This window comes from Sciurus carolinensis, chromosome 6, assembly GCF_902686445.1.
Source record: "Sciurus carolinensis chromosome 6, mSciCar1.2, whole genome shotgun sequence".
Taxonomy (NCBI): domain Eukaryota; kingdom Metazoa; phylum Chordata; class Mammalia; order Rodentia; family Sciuridae; genus Sciurus; species Sciurus carolinensis.
This window is the reverse complement of record NC_062218.1, coordinates 40,332,637-40,350,223: the sequence shown is the minus strand read 5'-3', so window position 1 is coordinate 40,350,223 and position 17,587 is coordinate 40,332,637.

The following is a 17,587-nucleotide window of genomic DNA, read 5'->3' as shown; positions in this document are numbered from 1 at the left end:
AATCCCCGATCAGGCTTCAACCCATTCTCCACTCATCTTCTGGCTTCTTGCAGAATATTTAAAACAATCCTAAATATCTTACAGACTTAATGTCACCATATTGTCTTCAACCATTTCTAATTGTTTCCATTAATCTTCAGACTATTTTCTTTAAGCAGGAGAAATATTATTTAAAATCTCACATCTTCTAATCTAAGGTCTAACACTTTGCTGAGCAATATGTATTTGTAATTTCAGTCCTTGATTTTTTCAGCTTATTTTTTTGTTTATAATTTCCAATTATGCAAATTCAAAACTATGTCTGGGAACTAAATAAATAGTAAATTTTAATATGTGAGCCCAATTTGTGATACTATTTCACATATATGAGATAACTGAAAATATCATGGAATGTAAAAATCAATTCACAGACCAAGGCAAAGGAGTTAACTCATTCAAGTGACTTAGGTAAATAGGGTAGAGGTTTGTTCAGAGACCCTTGAGTGTCTTTTACCATTCCCAGTGGTAATGAAACATAAAAAACTGTAGTCATATACACAACAATAAAGAAGTCAATCATTGAATTTTATTTACTATAAAAACATTTTGAATTGCATAGGCAATCCAAAAGTAAAGGTGTTTTTTACCTTCGACTAAAATAGTAGCTATTTTATTAATATAGCTATAGCTATATTATTGACATCTATGTTTGATTTAAACTCAATTAGTTGCCTTGATAAAAGCAGATATCATAATGAAATCTTCCCCAATTATGAGAACTTTTCATATTCCCAGGTAGAGAAATAAGAATGACGAGGTCCTGAAAAAGCATTTAGTGCTGAATTTTCAAGGACCAAACAACCTGAACAATTTTTGTGTCTACTTGAAATGATTCTTTCCTCTGAAGAGATAACTTTTATATGATTATCGGTATCATAATAATCTGCCTCCATTAATTGAGCTACTATTATGTGAAACCCCAGAGATAATTTCATGAAACAATATACATTGAGTCTGCCCTCAAAGAACTTAGTCCTCTCCATCAAAATAACAAAGCCTCTGCATTGCACAACTCTAGGATGGGGAGTCATTTATACAGAATACAACATGAATGGTGTCAACTAGAGCTAAGCAACTTGGTGACCCTAGAAGTGACGCCATCAGAAAAGTGACAATTATGTAAGAATATGTTAAGATCCGAGACACACTGACAAATTTTGTGGTAGAGAGTAAGTACTCAATACTTATCCACTGATTGAACTACAGTCATTGACATACAGGTCATCATGAGTGTGTAAATCGAGAAGAGCCTTTGAAGGAAAATAGACCTCCACATTCTTTATCAAGGAACCCTCGGACCAACAATTATGCAGTGTGAGATATTTTAATAAGACTTCGGTACCAGAGTCTGTGGCTGGAAGATTGAGTATCTCTTTGTGCTCATCCAGAAAAGCTTTCTGCAGTGATAAACACATTCTTCCTGTACCTTCTTGGAATGAAGCACTTCTCCTGACTGTACTAATTTTGGCTAATCACTGATCCCGGCCCAGAGGTCAGCAAATCATTTGTGAAATCCAGATCTCTCACCATTGACAGATACTAGTACCAAAGAGGTGGCTGCTGGAGAAAGCCGGTTCCTAACAGCTCACTTCAGTATTCACACTCAGAGATAGTTTGTATATATGTGTATTTTTCCCTGACAAAAAGGACCCAAACTTTTATGAAACTAGGACAGCCCAGCAGGTGCCACACAGGCAAAACCTTGACATTTTTCTTCCAAGAAGAGTCTCCACAGCCACCCTCAGACTTCACCTTGTGCAGATGCTTAATATTTTTTTTTTTCTTTCAATTTTCTCTCTCTGCAGGCTGGGCCTTGGCTGCCTGCCAGCCTGCCCTGAGAGGCCCATGTGCTGACTCGGTTCTACTGCACATTTGCTTTTGTACAGAATTGTCCACAAAGATGGGTTTGGGTTTGCTTACACAGGGGCATCCCTCCCCCATAAATAGGCCATGTGTGTATTTAAACCATTGCAAAAATGCTCTAACTGCTCCTTAGCAAAACACTCCCAAACTACACTAGCCCAGAATCTCGGGATTTATACACTGACGTCATAGCATTCTTTCGAGAAAAATAAGGCATCTTTTTTTGGTGTCAGTTTCAATGTTCGATAATGTGTATTTTTTTAAAGAGCAAAACAACTTTCTCCTGATATCAAGTAATAATAATAGTGACAGTCAACCTCTGTGATTATTTGATTGATTTCTTAGCCATATTTCCATCGGCATTTAGGGATGCAGAAGTGATAAAAGTCAAGATCTCCTGAACATTTAGAAGTTTATCACTGAGTTAGTTATATTGGGTACCTTTCTGCAGTGTGTATTGGTGCAGCATCTAAAGTAATTCATTTTGCTTGTTCATGATGACAATGAAAATAAGATAATAATCGTCTATGTAAAGAAAGTTGTTTCCTGCTGGCAATCAGATGCTGCAGATTTCATCAGCCTGCTGAGAGTTAAGGCCACCCATACTGAGGTTGACTTCGAATTATCCTAGACTGGGACTGTAGCTCAGTGGCAGAGTGCTTACCTAGCATGTGTGAGGCACTGGGTTCCATTCTTGGCATCAGGTAAAAATAAACAAATAAAATGAAGGCATTCTGTCCATCTACAACTAAAAAAAAATTTTTTTTTTTAAAAAGTGTCCTGGGCTTGACAGTATGAAGGGTGCAGGTAACTCTCGTACTGCTGGATCGGTCCGGTGACCTGCAGGCAGCAGTAGACAGGAGGGACACACTCCAGCCTCTGGAGCCGTGAAGGAAACTCCTCTCAGTGGAAGTGAAAATTTCTGCTTTTGAAGAAATAAAAACTCAGCACAGACCACCTCTTGCTTTTTCATTCCTTGATTTTAAATTTAGCTTTTTATTTTTATTCATAACTCTTGAGTCACTGGATGATTCCAACTAGATAGTAGAAAAAAGAAAGTTCATAGATGGATATTTTCAAGGCGCTATCTGTCCACATCCCCTGCCCCAGCAGTGGTTTTTTTATATTCCTGAAAAATACTTTGGCCCTCTCCTACCTGTTTCATCTGACTATCCCTACGCTTCTGGATATGGACGTGGGGAGTGGGTAAGAAATTGGATTACTGTCCTGAATTTGTATCTTCCAAAATTTGTTCCACCTACTGGCCACATTTGCTTTAAGCAATGTACTTTACTGTGTCCCTAAATGTAGAATAAGTGGGATTATGAATACCAGGTGGCCTTCTTACTAACATGTTCTGAGGGTCATTATTTGGCCTAAGGTTCAGGGTACAGTGAGTGTGGTTCCTCTATACCTCTCCTTAACTCAACCAAAGTGGAAACCACAGCATTCCTGCCCAAGTAACAAAAACTGAGAAAAGGTTATTGTATGACTTTATGGCATCATTAGGCATGTATAGAAATGCCAACGTTCATGTCCCCATTCTTTCAACTAATGGACGTTCCCCCAGCATGTTTAAGAACTCCAGTAACTGCCTGTTAGGGGACTCCTTGGACTTTCACACATGGACTAACTAGCAGGCAGCTCTCAAAATTCCATCCCGGATCTGAGAGAATTTTCACAGGATACCAAGTGATGGACCCATTTGTCCAAGTGCTAAACAACAGTATTTGACTTCAGTTCTCAGGTGTATCCACCTGAACATAAGGGGAAACCCAACAAGGATGAGCAAGGAAGAATAAAACCCAAAAGCTGGGGGAGAGCAGTGTTTCAGTCAGCTTTTTCACTGCTATGACTAAATGATCTGACCAGTATCAATTATAGAGGAAGAAAAGTGTATTTAGGACTCATGGTTTCAGAGGTCTTAGTTCATATAAGGCAGACTCCATTCCAAGGAGATCAAGGTGAGGCTGAACATCATGGCGGAGGAGGGTGGCAGACGGAAGCAGAGACAGTCTCCACTCTCCTGATACTCCAAAGCCACCAGAATTCCCACCTCCTCCAGTCACACCCTACCACTTTAGTTACCACTCAGTTAATCCCCATCAGGGGATTAAATCGCTGATCAGGTTGAGACTCTTATAACCCAATCATTTCTCCTCTGAACCTTCTTGCAGTGTCTCACATATGAGCTTTGAGGGGACACCTCACCTCCAAACCATAACAAGCAGGAATTGCACAGCAGGGAAAGTTGCTGAAATGGTTCTACACTTCGCAGTGATTTCAGGTCTATACTTAGTCACCTTGAGATCAGGGCAGTAGCTCTGCTAAGAAACGTAATGCTTAGGCAGATATAGGAAAGTCGCCTGCAAAAACGAAGAGTGAGGTAATGAAAAGTACCTTTAAAATGTCCTATTTGACTTGAGAGAGGGAAAGCTTGAACAAAATAGAAACCAGTGAAAATTTAAAGATGTTTCTTAACCAACCCAGAAAGAAACCACAGTTAATATAGAAGCAAAGGCCATTACTTTGCGGTCTTCCCCACCAGCTCAGTTAAAACATTTTTCTCTCAACCCAGATATTGGGATTGGGAAAGAGAAGGGATTGGCAGGGGCTAGAGGACAGGATACAGTTCCTGCCACCTAGGAATTTGACTTCAGTTCTCATGTGTATACACGTGAGATGCCTTTGAATGATGCCTAAGCCCCTGGAGATTTCTTCCTGACTGTAGTTGTTCAGCTGGAAGAGGAATGGGCCCAATGTGGGAAGGGAACCAAGGTCTTGTATACAGTGGCCCCAGAGGAGGAGACAGGAATTGCCCCTTGACATTCAGGATTAACTGGTCACATTTAAAGGACCCAGGGATGAAGAGAGAAATAGATCTGATTCAGAGACCTAAGATCCACCTTCTTGGAAATTTATTATGGGAAATTGAAGTTTAGTAGGAAGGGAATGAAAAGGGTAGTTTTTCAAATACTTCCCCGTTTGGACTCTTTTATTAATAAGTTAATCTCAACTTATGTGTATCCAATCCAGCACTCTTTAATCATAAAGCTAAAACTGTGAACAAGGAAAGCAGAATTCAGAGGGAGTAAAGAGAAGTCTGTCCTCTCTGACCTTGTAAGTTTACAGGAAGGAGAAAGACAGGCAATGCATGCAGCAAGATCCAAGAGAAGGCTGAATTATTTGGGGATGCTCCACAAGGACGTAATGAAACTGAGAGAAAGGCCAGTCGATGCTGGACCTGAAACAAGATGCCAGTAGGGCCAGCAGGGTGCAGGAAGTCATCACCATGGAAACCAGGGGAAAGAACAAGGGTGTCACATGGATCTCTTCCTTCTCTGCTGTAATGAGGACACAGATAATTTCCCCACCTTCACATATCTGATGCCACCTTGGAGGGATATAGGAGAAGGAAGATGGAAATCTGAGACACTGATAATTTTCATTACAGGAGATCAAGCATTAGCTAAAGGAACTGTTTAAGTTGCATTGGACTAAAGTTACCACACTGGTTCTTTAGGTTCATTTTTTGACTCATGGGGAGGATCAGAACAGTTTTGGAAATGTAAAACACATACATTTTTTTTTTCTCTATGTGAAAGTAGTATGAGAAAATTTACATTAAAATTTATGAACTGTATACTATGGGTCAGGAACTTATCCATGTAAAATATGTAATATTATCACTCATTTATTTTACAGAGGAAGATACTAGAATCTGTGAAGATAAAGTTACTTGCCCAAAGTTACATGATTAATAAGAAAAAGAGGTAGGACTTCAGTACAGTTTATTCTAATGTCGGATCCCATGCTAATAGCTATGAGGTTACGCTGTCTTCCATGTATTGTACTGTGAGATAATCAGAGCTATTCCTAAGCTGCACCATGTATTATAGTCAAATGACCTATTAATGAGATGCTTTTGAAGGGACAGTTTTTAAGACCCTTTTATCTTGAGTTAAGATTCTACCTGGAAGTTGTATGGACTCTACTTTGAGGGAATATTAATGATTAAGAAAACTTGCATGGTGGCACACACCTATAATCCCAGCAGCTCAGGAAGCTGAGGCAGGAGGAGCATAAGTTCAAAGCCAGCCTCAGCAACTTAGCGAGACCCTGAGCAACTTAGGCAGAACCTGTCTCAAAGTAAAAAATAAAGAAATAAAAATAACTGGAGCTCAGTGGTTAAGCACCCCTGGGTTCAATCCCTCATACTAAAAAAAGAGACAGAAAATTTGTCCTATCTTAGTCTGTTTTCTGTTGCTATAATAAAATAATTGAAGCTAGGTACTTTATAAAGTAAGGAGGTTTATTTAGCTTACAGATTTAGAGGTTAAAAGTCTAAGATCGAGTAGCCTCATCTGTTTAGTTTTGGGTGGGGAGGGGCTTCCCCTGCCTATATCACAACATAGTGGAAAAGCAGAAAAGGAAACAGCTGTATGTGGAAGAGGTCAAGGTCATGAAGTATTTTGCTCTGTAACAACTCATTTTTGTGAGAACTCACTCCAAAAGACCAGCATTAATCTCTTCAAGGGTGACACCCTTGCTGACTTAGTTGCCTTCCAGTAGGCCCCTCTTCTTAAAGGTTCCACCTTCCCTCAACATGGCCACACTGGGGACCAAGAGTCCAACACATGAATCCTTGGAGGACACACTCAAGTCACATCCAAAGCATAGCATGCCCTGAGTAAATTAATTTTAGGACACTAGGAAATACAGTGTAAATGAAAGTCAAGAGAGTGACTCTTCAGTAAGTGCTAAAGATTTTTTCTCCCTAACTCTAGGATGATTTTAAGCAAGTAACTTGGGAGGAATATTTGGAGAGAATGTAGCCATTGAAGTCATTTCAACTGCTCCAGAGAAACCTTTTCATAAATATGACTAAGAGTGATTTTGAGTTACCTAACTGGTTAAGGATTGAGTTCTAACTGCCAAGAAGGGAGCAAGGGAGGCTGGAGACCCTACCCACTGCTAACACAGGAGCAGTGGTTACTGCGAAGGCACCAAGCTCAGCCAACATTAGAGGCTGAACCATCCCCACTCATAAGAACTGCAGGGAGACCCAAGCGTTCCTCTCTCACTTCTCAGCCCAAGTTTCCCTGAAGGCAACTGACCATGACACAGAGGGAGGAGTGAAATGCAACTCCCTTCATCTACATGCTATTCACGTAGATGTCCAGGTTGTGATATTCAAGCTTTGCTCAGGGGGAAGACATAGCTCTAGGTGAACTGGAGAACCAGAAATTCTGGGAGTAGTTTGAACCAGTCCAAGAGAGCAGTTACAGTCCAGCCACCTGACACTCAAACCAATGCAGCCTGCAAAAGTGGATTGTAGATATTATGTTTTAAGAAAGATTTCATATTATTGTAACAGTTTGCATATGATGATCACTGATATAACTACATTCACAGAGCTCTGCAAGGAGATCAGTGTAATACATTTTATAGGCAGGAAAATTATAGCACAGAGCATGATGGGAACTATATTGCAAATCAGTCTGTGAATCAGTTACTGAGCTAAGAATAGACTGCAGCTGCCATTTAGCATTGAAAAACAATCTTCCACAATGTCCAAAAAGTTATTAGGATTTTTTCCAAGCCTTAGATAAATGTATCACCAGGAAAGTATCTCTTACTTCTGAAGAATTGTAATTTAGTACAGTAACTAGAATTTCCAATGTCCATTGATTTCCCATATTAAGGAAAGAGTAAAAATGTTTAGAATCAATTTTGAGATTACAGATTAATCACATTGTGTGAATTACTGTGAAGAGTATGATCAGGAAGCAGCCAACATAAAGAGACTTTATTAACACATAAAGAGAGATATAACTTTTGATGACCTCTTCTATTTCATTGCTTGAAATTGGTTTTATTTAAGTTGTGTATGTCCTCCTCGTTCAGTTTAGGTAATTCATATGTCTCTAGAAATTTGTTGATGTCTTCAAGGTTTTCTGTTTTGTTGGAGTATAGATTTTCAAAATAGCTTCTAATTATGTTTTGTATTTCAGTCGTGTCTGTTGTGATATTTCCTTGTTCATTACGAATTTTAGTAATTTGAGTTTTCTCCCTCTTTCTCTTTGTTAGTGTGGCTAAGGGTTTATCAATTTTGTTTATTTTTTCAAAGAACCAACTTATTTATTTTGTTAATTTTTCAAATTGTTTCTTTTGTTTCAATTTCGTTGATTTCGGCTCTGATTTTAACCCAAAGGACTTAAAATCAGCATACTACAGAGATACAGTCACATCAATGTTCATTGCTGCTCAATTCACCATAGCCAGATTGTGGAACCAACCTAGATGCCCTTCAGTTGATGAATGGATAAAGAAACTGTGGCATATATATACAATGGAATATTACTCTGCAATGAAGAATGATAAAATTATGGCATTTGCAGGCAAATGGATGAAATTGTAGAATATCATGCTAAGTGAGATAAGCCAATCTCAAAGAACTAAAGGACGAATGATCTCGCTGATAAGCGGATGAGGACATATAATGGGGAATGGGAGGGGTTAGCATTAGGGTTAGGGTTAGGTTTAGGGTTAGGGATAAGGAGTGTGGTAAGAATGAAGGAAAGAAGGACGGTATAGAGGGAAAAGAGGGGTGGGAGGGGTGGGGGGGAAGGGAAAAAAAATAATGAATCAAACATCATTGCCCTATGTAAACGTATGATTACACAAATGGTATGCCTTGACTCCATGTACAAATAGAGAAACAACATGTATCCCATTTGTATACAATAATAAAAAAAAATAAATAAATAAGTAAATAAAAGAAAGATATAACTCCTTTCATTTGACCACTGTCTTTGTAAAGTTATGAGTACTCTTACACAAAATTGCCTCTTTTTTCAGTAATATTGCCCCAAAATTAGAAAATATGTTTGAGGGGCAAGTAAATTAATAATCATTTTATCTCTGGGATTAATTTTTTCTTAGACTCTTTCAGTTGAAAGGAAGCTTAGAATTAATCTCACCCAGCAACCTGTTTCCTACGTGAACCTCCTCTCTCTCCTCAAGGTCATGAATGAACTTCATGTCACTAAACCTAGGGGTTATTACTGAGTCTCAGCTTCTCAGAAGCATGTGACTTGGTTGACTTCTTGCCACATCTTAAGATACTCCTTTCTCTTGGTTTGCAGTAAGTAAAGGGGGTTCCCCAAAGCCTCTGTCTACTTCTCCTCAGACTTTGTTCCAAGAGTATTTCTTTTCACCTCGTCATGAAACAGTGACATTTCCCCAGACTTGACCCTTCTCTTCTCACTCCTCAGGCTGTGCCACTCATTCCCACTGCCTTGATACAATCTGTCATTTGATTCACCAGTTTTACTTTTGGTCTAGATCACTTCTTTTAATTCCAGATGAGTATAAAAAAATTCCTGCCTTACATTTCTTCTTTGAGTCTTTTATTTAATTTTTTTTTAGTTGTAGAATGACATAATACCTTTATTTTATTTATTCATTTTTCTGTGGTGCTGAAAATTGAACCCAGTGCCTCACGCATGCCAGGCAAGCACTCTACCACTGAGACACACAACCCCAGCACTCTTCTTTGAGTCTTAAAAGGTGTGTTAGTAAGCTTTTCATCACTGTGACCAAAATACCCAACAAAAACAACTCAGAGAAGAAAAACCTTATTTTGGCTTATGGTTTCAGAGGTTCAATCCATGGCCAGCTCACTCTACAACTCTGGGCCCAAGGTGAAGCAGGACATCATGGCAGAAAGGCATGGTGGAGGAGTGTTGCTCCATTCGTGGCAGCCAAGAAGCAGAGAGAGCAAGGGGAGGGAGCCGCAGGGAGAAAGAACCTACCAGGCATACCCCCAGTGATACTCCCAGCCATACCTTACCTGCCTGTAGTTACCACCCAGTCAGTCCATTCAAACAAGGATGGACTGATTAGGTTACAGCTCTCACAATCCAGTCATTCACCTGTGTATATTCCTGCATTAACACAAGTACTTTGGGGAGACACCTCACATCCAAACCAGAACAAAAAGTAACCCAACACTGAAGGTCTGCATCCAAGCTCATCATCCTTTGCCCACGCCCACCTCATGCTTCGTCCATCAGTCCCCCTCTGAATCACAGGCACCTCAGCACCACCCCCAAAGTATTCCCACACCCTTATCTCCACTCCAGATCAGAGCCTACTGATTTGCTTCATAGGTAATTTTAAAATCTATCCCATTTCTCTATCTTTACCACCACCAGTATAGTCCGAACAACATTTCCCTCTCTGATTATTGTAATATCCAAAAATTCCCTTCTTCGAGTTCTCCATCTCAGCATGAGCAGTGTAATGTTTCCCAAAATTCAAATCTGAGCATGATACTTAAAAAGAACTTTTTTAAAACAATGTCCCAGTGTTCTTGGAGTAAAATACAAGAGCAGAAACTAAAACAGAAACAACGTAATTCTTATCATGGTCTGTGATGTACAAAGCCTCTTCACCAATTGCCTCTCCCACTTTACACTTGGCTCCTCCTCACTGCCATGAAGATAGATTCTGATGGTTGGTATAGATCACCATATCAATTACCAATAGATAGTTGGAGAAATGAATGAATAGTTCAGAAAGATGGAATATTTGTCATACCCAAGATTTAATCAGAAAAGATAAGGCCATTTTTCTTATTTTTGTTTCATTTAAAATAGTATTTAGAAAATTATTGAGAGATAGTCATGACTTACTCGTCAACTGCTCTTCTGTGACCAATTCCAGAGAATTCCATTTCTAAAGTTTATTTTAAAAATGGTGCTGAAGATCTGTTCAAGCCCTACCTTCAAAATGCCTTTTCTGCACTGAAAACAACATAAGAGTTTACTCTCCTATATTATGAACTCATTCCCATCATAAATTAGAATTTAACCAGATCTGGAAATTAAGTATTTAGAATTAAAACATCCAAACAAGTTTTTATGGGATCAGTCCTTTGCACCCCTAAAACTACAAAAAAAATCATATACTTAGAAAAAAATAAAGAAAGCAAATGGAGTTTTGCTGACCGTGAAATCTAACCCCCTTTCTGACCAACTCCCTCCATATATGAGAGCTTATAACAGAAAGGAATTATTAGTCAGAAACAATAGACGAGAAAGAAAAACTACCTTCCAATGTTTAATGATTTTACTTAAAATGGAATAAGTGGGTTCTCTATCTATGAAATGTATGGTATTCATACACAGAGAAAGCTGTATATTGGGGTTGGGTCCAGAAGAAAGATTTTCCATGAAGTGCTGACCTAAAATGACTCAATTTACCCTAATTGTGTGCCGAGCACCTACTTTTTTAAAAACAAAATTTACATTTTAAACAAAATTAAATTATACAAAATTGATTTTCTTCACCAAAAATAATAGCAATATTTTCCATATTGTTTCTCAATAAACTGCAAAACATTGATTTTGTAGGTTTTCCAGACAAGCCAATAGATAAGGTCATGGAAAAAGAAAGCAAACAAGTTGCCCCTGTCAATGGCTTCTGATTCTGTCTTGACCATGAAGCAGAAGTGCTCGACATTTACCTGCTAAAATGAAGGTGTAGACTTATGAGGAGGTAGGCTCAACGCAGGAATGTGAACAGCAATAACCAGATGGGGAACAATGCTCTTCCACTCGAACTGTAACTGTTCTTTAAGTTCATTTGATAAACACAAAATCTATACTGAAATCTGTTTGGTGAGCTCACAATTCTCTGGTTAATTCCTTTAACTGTCCATTACAGATTTTAACATACTCAAAACTCCTAATAGTCAAAGGTCAACAGCAGGCTTCATTGTAAACATTTCCTAAGATGCATTCTTCTCTCATACTCAAAATTTATTTCTTCAAAATTGATAACAATGCCTGACAACTGGATCCATGGTAATAATACATTTTATATCTAAAAGACTTAAACAATTCCAGAGTGCTACTAGCAGAGGTCACGCAGAGGTGAAATGTGGTACTTCCAATGCTGTCTTCTGGAAGAACTGACAAGTTTTCAAAGTATGAGAGCTCAAACAGGTGCCATGTATATAGGCAGATTACCAAGGCTAATGTATTCATAAAAGGCCTGTAGGTAAAGATATTCAGTGAGTAAGTGACCTACATACACCCTACAGCTTTTCTTCCAAATATCAAATGTAAGAGAAAGCCCATTTTAAAAGTCTTTTAGGTATTTTCAACAGTTTCTGAATTGTCTGTAGAAAGCTCTGACTTAGTTGTATGTATGTAGTTGAGATATGTGTCTACCATTAAATTTAGATCATGTTTTATATCAAAATTTGTTAAGCAGAGCACCTACTTTTTTGACCAAAGAAAAAGATAAAGTTCATTTTAACTTTAGATATGTATTATTTTGGAAAACTTTGCCACATTGCTTTTTTTTCCAGGACCTTTAGCAAACATATACATTAATGTTTGCATATACTGGATATCTTTGTGTTTTAATAATCTTATTCAACATATTTAAGTTGCTAAGCATGTAAGGAGGCTACATTTAGGCTGAACAAAGGTTACTGCAGAGGAGCATCAAAGCTGTATCTGCCATGTTCACGTGCCTGTTTTAAAAAAACACACACCACCAAAACCCTTTTACGCTTCAGTTTGAACTGTAGTTATCATGGTCCTAATCACAGTGCTTATAATCAAGCCTTTTTTCCTTCCCTCTCTAATTTGCTCTTTCCTTCAGGAAAGCACCCTCACTTCAAGTCAAGCTCATTCCACAATCTCACATTTCAGATGCAGCGGTTGCAGGAGGGGTCATGTTGTGTTGGAGCTGAGAAGAGGAGGTGCTCATCAATCAGCAGTCCTCAGGGGCTAATCCTCACCCCAGTTAGCTGATTCGGTCCTCTAGATTCTGACCACTGCAATGGTCAATCACACAGCCCCTCTGTTCTGCCTCATCATCTGCCTATTCTTACAGATTATTGCATCATGACCACCAAGACAAAAGAAAAGACAAAGGGGATCAAAGTCATCAAGCCATGTGTGCTGAAAGAAACACTCAAAATGGCTGAAATTTTTCTTCTAATTGAAATGGTATATAAAAGACTGTTTATAATAAACATTTAGCAATCAAATGGAGAGGATTATAAGAAATCAAAAGCTGGATCTTGCTGTTGTTGTGATGATGGTTTTTGCAGTTTGCATTGGTTTCCATTCATAATGTATGCCAACCTCTCCTTTTTATTTTATTTTTTATTTTATTTTTATTAACCTTAATAAATGGTATTTATTTAAATCTTATACTCGGAAAGCAATGACTTCAGAAATGTGTTACTCTACTCCTAATATGTCCAACACTAATTTTTGACTCTGATGCTGGCATTGATTCAACCATTTTGTAAAATTTATTTATCACCTGGCAATTGACTTCTGCAGTTACAAGAATCGTCTGGCATTTTGCTACACTTATTAAATTTCAAAAAAACATAAGAAATCACTTCTTTTAGCAAACTTCATTGTATTTATGAAATATTTGTCAAATACTTTGATGTCTGCAACCGTGTCAGCAGTAATTATTGCAAGCATATCACCAAATCGAGTTGATGACAATCAAGTCTAAGATGATGTACAACAGTGTTGTCTGTAAAAGAGGTAAAATCAGTCTCTTGAAATCAATTTCTCTGAGGAAACTTTTTTATCACCTTATCATGATAGAAAGCTATTCCAGAGTTCAGTAGAGGTATTTACTTAATTTTTTCTCCTTAGTGATAAAATAATAACTTACCCTATAAATTTTTTCTTAAATACTCACATAACTCCTTTTTAAAATTCATTTATTTATATTAAGAATGACAAGCAAAATTGTACATATTTACAATGAACATATGATGTTTTAATATAATATACATTGTAAAATGGTTAAATCAAGATATTTAAGGTATTCATCATCTCATGTACTTATTATTTTTGTTGTGAGCACATCTAAGATTGACTCTTAGCCATTTTCAATTATACATTATTAGTAAGCATATTTACCAGGCTATGCAATAAATCTGAATTTATTGGTCATCCCTAACTGAAACATTATATTCTTCGACTGATATCTCTCAATTACCAACCTCTTCCCTAACTCTGGCAACTCTCACTCAATTCTGTTTCTATGAGTCTGACTTTTTAGATTCCATGAAGTTCGACCATGAAATGATTCTCTTCCTCTGCCTGGCTTTTTTTTTTTTTCCACTTAGCCTAATGTTCTCGAGGTTTACACATGTGGTTGAAAGTAACAGGATTTCCTTTTTTGTTTTTTAACTGAATAGTATTCTGGGGGTGGTGTGTGTGTGTGTGTGTGTGTGTGTGTGTGTGTGTGACATTTTCCATTTTTCTTGACCCATTTATCTGTCAGTGGAACCTGGATTGCTTCTGTATCTTGGTTTTGTGAATAATACTGCAATGATCATATAGAATCTCCTGGGTATACTGATTTCATTTCCTTTGAATATTTACAAATGGGATTGCTGAATCATATGGTAGGTTCTATTTTCTAATTTTTAATAAACTCTCATTATTTTTTCCATAATGGCTATTCTAATTTACATTTTCACCAAGAGTGTATAGGGTTTCCTTTTCTTCACTTCCTCATTGACACTTGTTATCTTTTGTCTTTTTTATAATAGCCATTCTTATTAGTGTGAGATAGCATTTCATTGTGGTTTTAATTTACATTTCTCTGATAATTAATAATGTTGAGCATTTTTTTCAAATACCTGCTGGTCATTTGTATATCTTCTTTTAAGAAATGTCCATTCAGATCTGTTGTCCATTTTGGGTTATTAGTTTTTGTTATTGAATAGTTTAAGATATTAACCCTTTATTAGGTGTATAGTGTATAAATATTTTCTTCTACTCTGTTGGTTGTCTCTTCACTCTGTTGATTTTTCCTTTGCCAAGGAGATGTTTTTAGTTTGATATAATCCCATTTGTCCATTGTAGCTTTCGTGCCCTGTAGTTTGGGGAACATATCCAAAAAATCATTTCCTATGCCAATGTCAGGGTGAAATTCTAGTAGTTTTACAGTTTCAGATCTTATATTTAAATTTAATCCATTTTGAGTTGATTTTTGTGTATGCTATGAGATAAGGATCTAATTTTATTCTTCTGCATGTAAATATCTGATTTCCTCATAAACATTTTTTTTAGAGACTATCCTTTATCCATTGTATGTTCTTCACAATTTTGTTGAAGATCAATTAACTAAAAATGGGTGGATTTATTTCTGGACTTTCTATTCTATTCCATCAGTCAATTTTTTTTGCTTTTTTATTTTTATTTATTTTATTTGTTTATTTTGCCAATAATATGCTGTTTTGATTACCATAGCTTTGTAGTATGTCTTGAAATCAGGCAGCATGATATTTCCAGTTTCTTTCATTTTGCTCAAGATTCAAGGGCTCTTATGATTCTATATGAAGTTTAGGAAATTTTTTTTCATTTCTGTGTGAAAATGTCATAGGAATTTTGATAGGGATTGCACTTTGGGCAGTTTGGATATTTTAGCAATATTAACTTTTCTATTCCATGAATATGAGATTTCTCCTTTCATTTGTTTGTGTCTTAATCAATAATGTTTTATAGTTTTCAAGTATACAGATCCTTCACCTTCTTGTTTAAACTTATTGATAAGTGTTATTTTTATTTATTTATTTATTCTTTTTGAATATACATGACAGCAGAGTATATTTTGAAATATTATACATACATGGAGTAAAACTTATTCTAATTAGGATCCCATTCTTGTGGTTGTACATGATATGGAGTTACACTGGAAGTGTATTCATATATGAACATAGGAAAGTTATGTATGATTCATTCTACAGTCTCTCCTGTTCCCATCCCCCACCCTTCTCTTCATTCCCCTTGGTCCGATCCACTGAACTTCTATTCTTCTATTATTTTTAAACTGCCGTAAATGAGATTGTTTTCCTCATTTCTTTGTTCGGTGGTTTATTGTATATATACTACTAACTTTCATATATTGCTTTTGTATTCTACAACTTTAGTGAATTATTAGTCCTAACATTTTTTAATGTTTTTGGTGGAGTCTTTAAAATATATATATATATTTATATATTATATATATTTATATGTATATTATATATATGATATTAAAAGTATATTTATAAAGTATATATGGTATTAAAAGTATATACAAAAAGTATATATAAAGTATACATATATATATATATATATATGCAAACAGAAAATTTTACTTCTTTCTTTCTAATTTGGGTGCTTTTTGTTTTTTCTTTATTTCTGTTTGTAGAATTTCCCAAACCATTTGAATAGAGTGAGCATCCTGCTTGTTCTTGATCTTAGATGAAATGTTTTCAACTTCTAACCGTTGAGTATGATGTTTACTGTGGGTTTCTTCATATATAGCTTTTATCACATAGAGGCGTGATCCTTCTATGCCTAATTTGTTCAGAGTTTTTTTTTACCATGAGAAGTTTTATTTTTGTCAAATACTTTTATTACATTTACTGAAACTACCATATGATTTTTACCCTTCATTCTATTAATTTGATGTGTCACATGTATTATTTGCATTTGTTGAAATACCTTGTATCCCATTGAATTAGAGTGTGTGATCTTTTTAATGTGCTGTTGAAATCATCTGATTGGTATTTATTTCATTGAGGATTTCTGTATCTATCATCATGAGGCATACTGATCAATCATTTTCTTTTCTTGTAATGAACCCATCTGGATTTGGTATAAGGGTAATGGTAGCCTTACAAATGAGTTTGGAAATGTTCTCTTCTGTTTTTTGAAAGAATTTGAGAGAATTGATAGTGATTCTTCCTTAAATGTTTGGCGAATTCACCAAAGAAACCATCAGGTCCTTCCTTTATTAGGGGATTTTCTGCTACTAATTCAATGTTCTACTCATTATTGGCATGTTTAGATTTTGTGTTTCTTTATGATTTAGTCTTGGTAAATTGTTAATTTGTATGAATTTACCCATTTCTTCTAAGTTACCTGATTTGTTGGCAAATAATCACTCATGATTCTTTTTATTTCTGTGGTGTCAGTTATGATTCTTCTTTTTTATTTATAATTTCATTTTTTGAAACATCCCTATTTTCCCATATTCTAGCTAAAAGTTTGGCAATTTTATTTTTAAAAACCTAACTCTTACTTTCATCAATCTTTTGTTTTTATAGTTACATTTCATTTATTTCTGCTGTGATCCTTATTATTTGCTTCTTTCACTGAGCTAGTCTGTTTTCCTCATTCTAGTTCCTTTAGGTTTAAAGTTAGGTTGTTCATTGAAAATTTTCTTCTTTCTTAGTATGGGTGTTTCCTGCCATAAACTTCCCCCACAGATTTGCTTTTGCCATACCCCATGTGTTTTATAAGTTGTTTCCATTTTTCATTTGTGTTATGATGTTTTGATTTCCCTTTTGATTTCAGGATGTCCAAAATGTGTAGTTTGGTTTTCATAAGAAGAGTCTCCAAATGATAACAAAATCTCATTCTTCATCTCTTGATTTCTCAGTGGTGCATTTTCTCATAATTACAGACTATGATGATAATACTTGAAAAACCTCTTTCCCACAAGAAAAATTAAGTAAAATGAATTTCAATTAAAACTGTAATTCATTTAGAGTTGGTCTGCTTTGCCTTTCTTTTACATCTCATTCTCCTGGAAGTTCTTCTCCATGTTCCAAAGGAACGGGTGTAAGATTTAT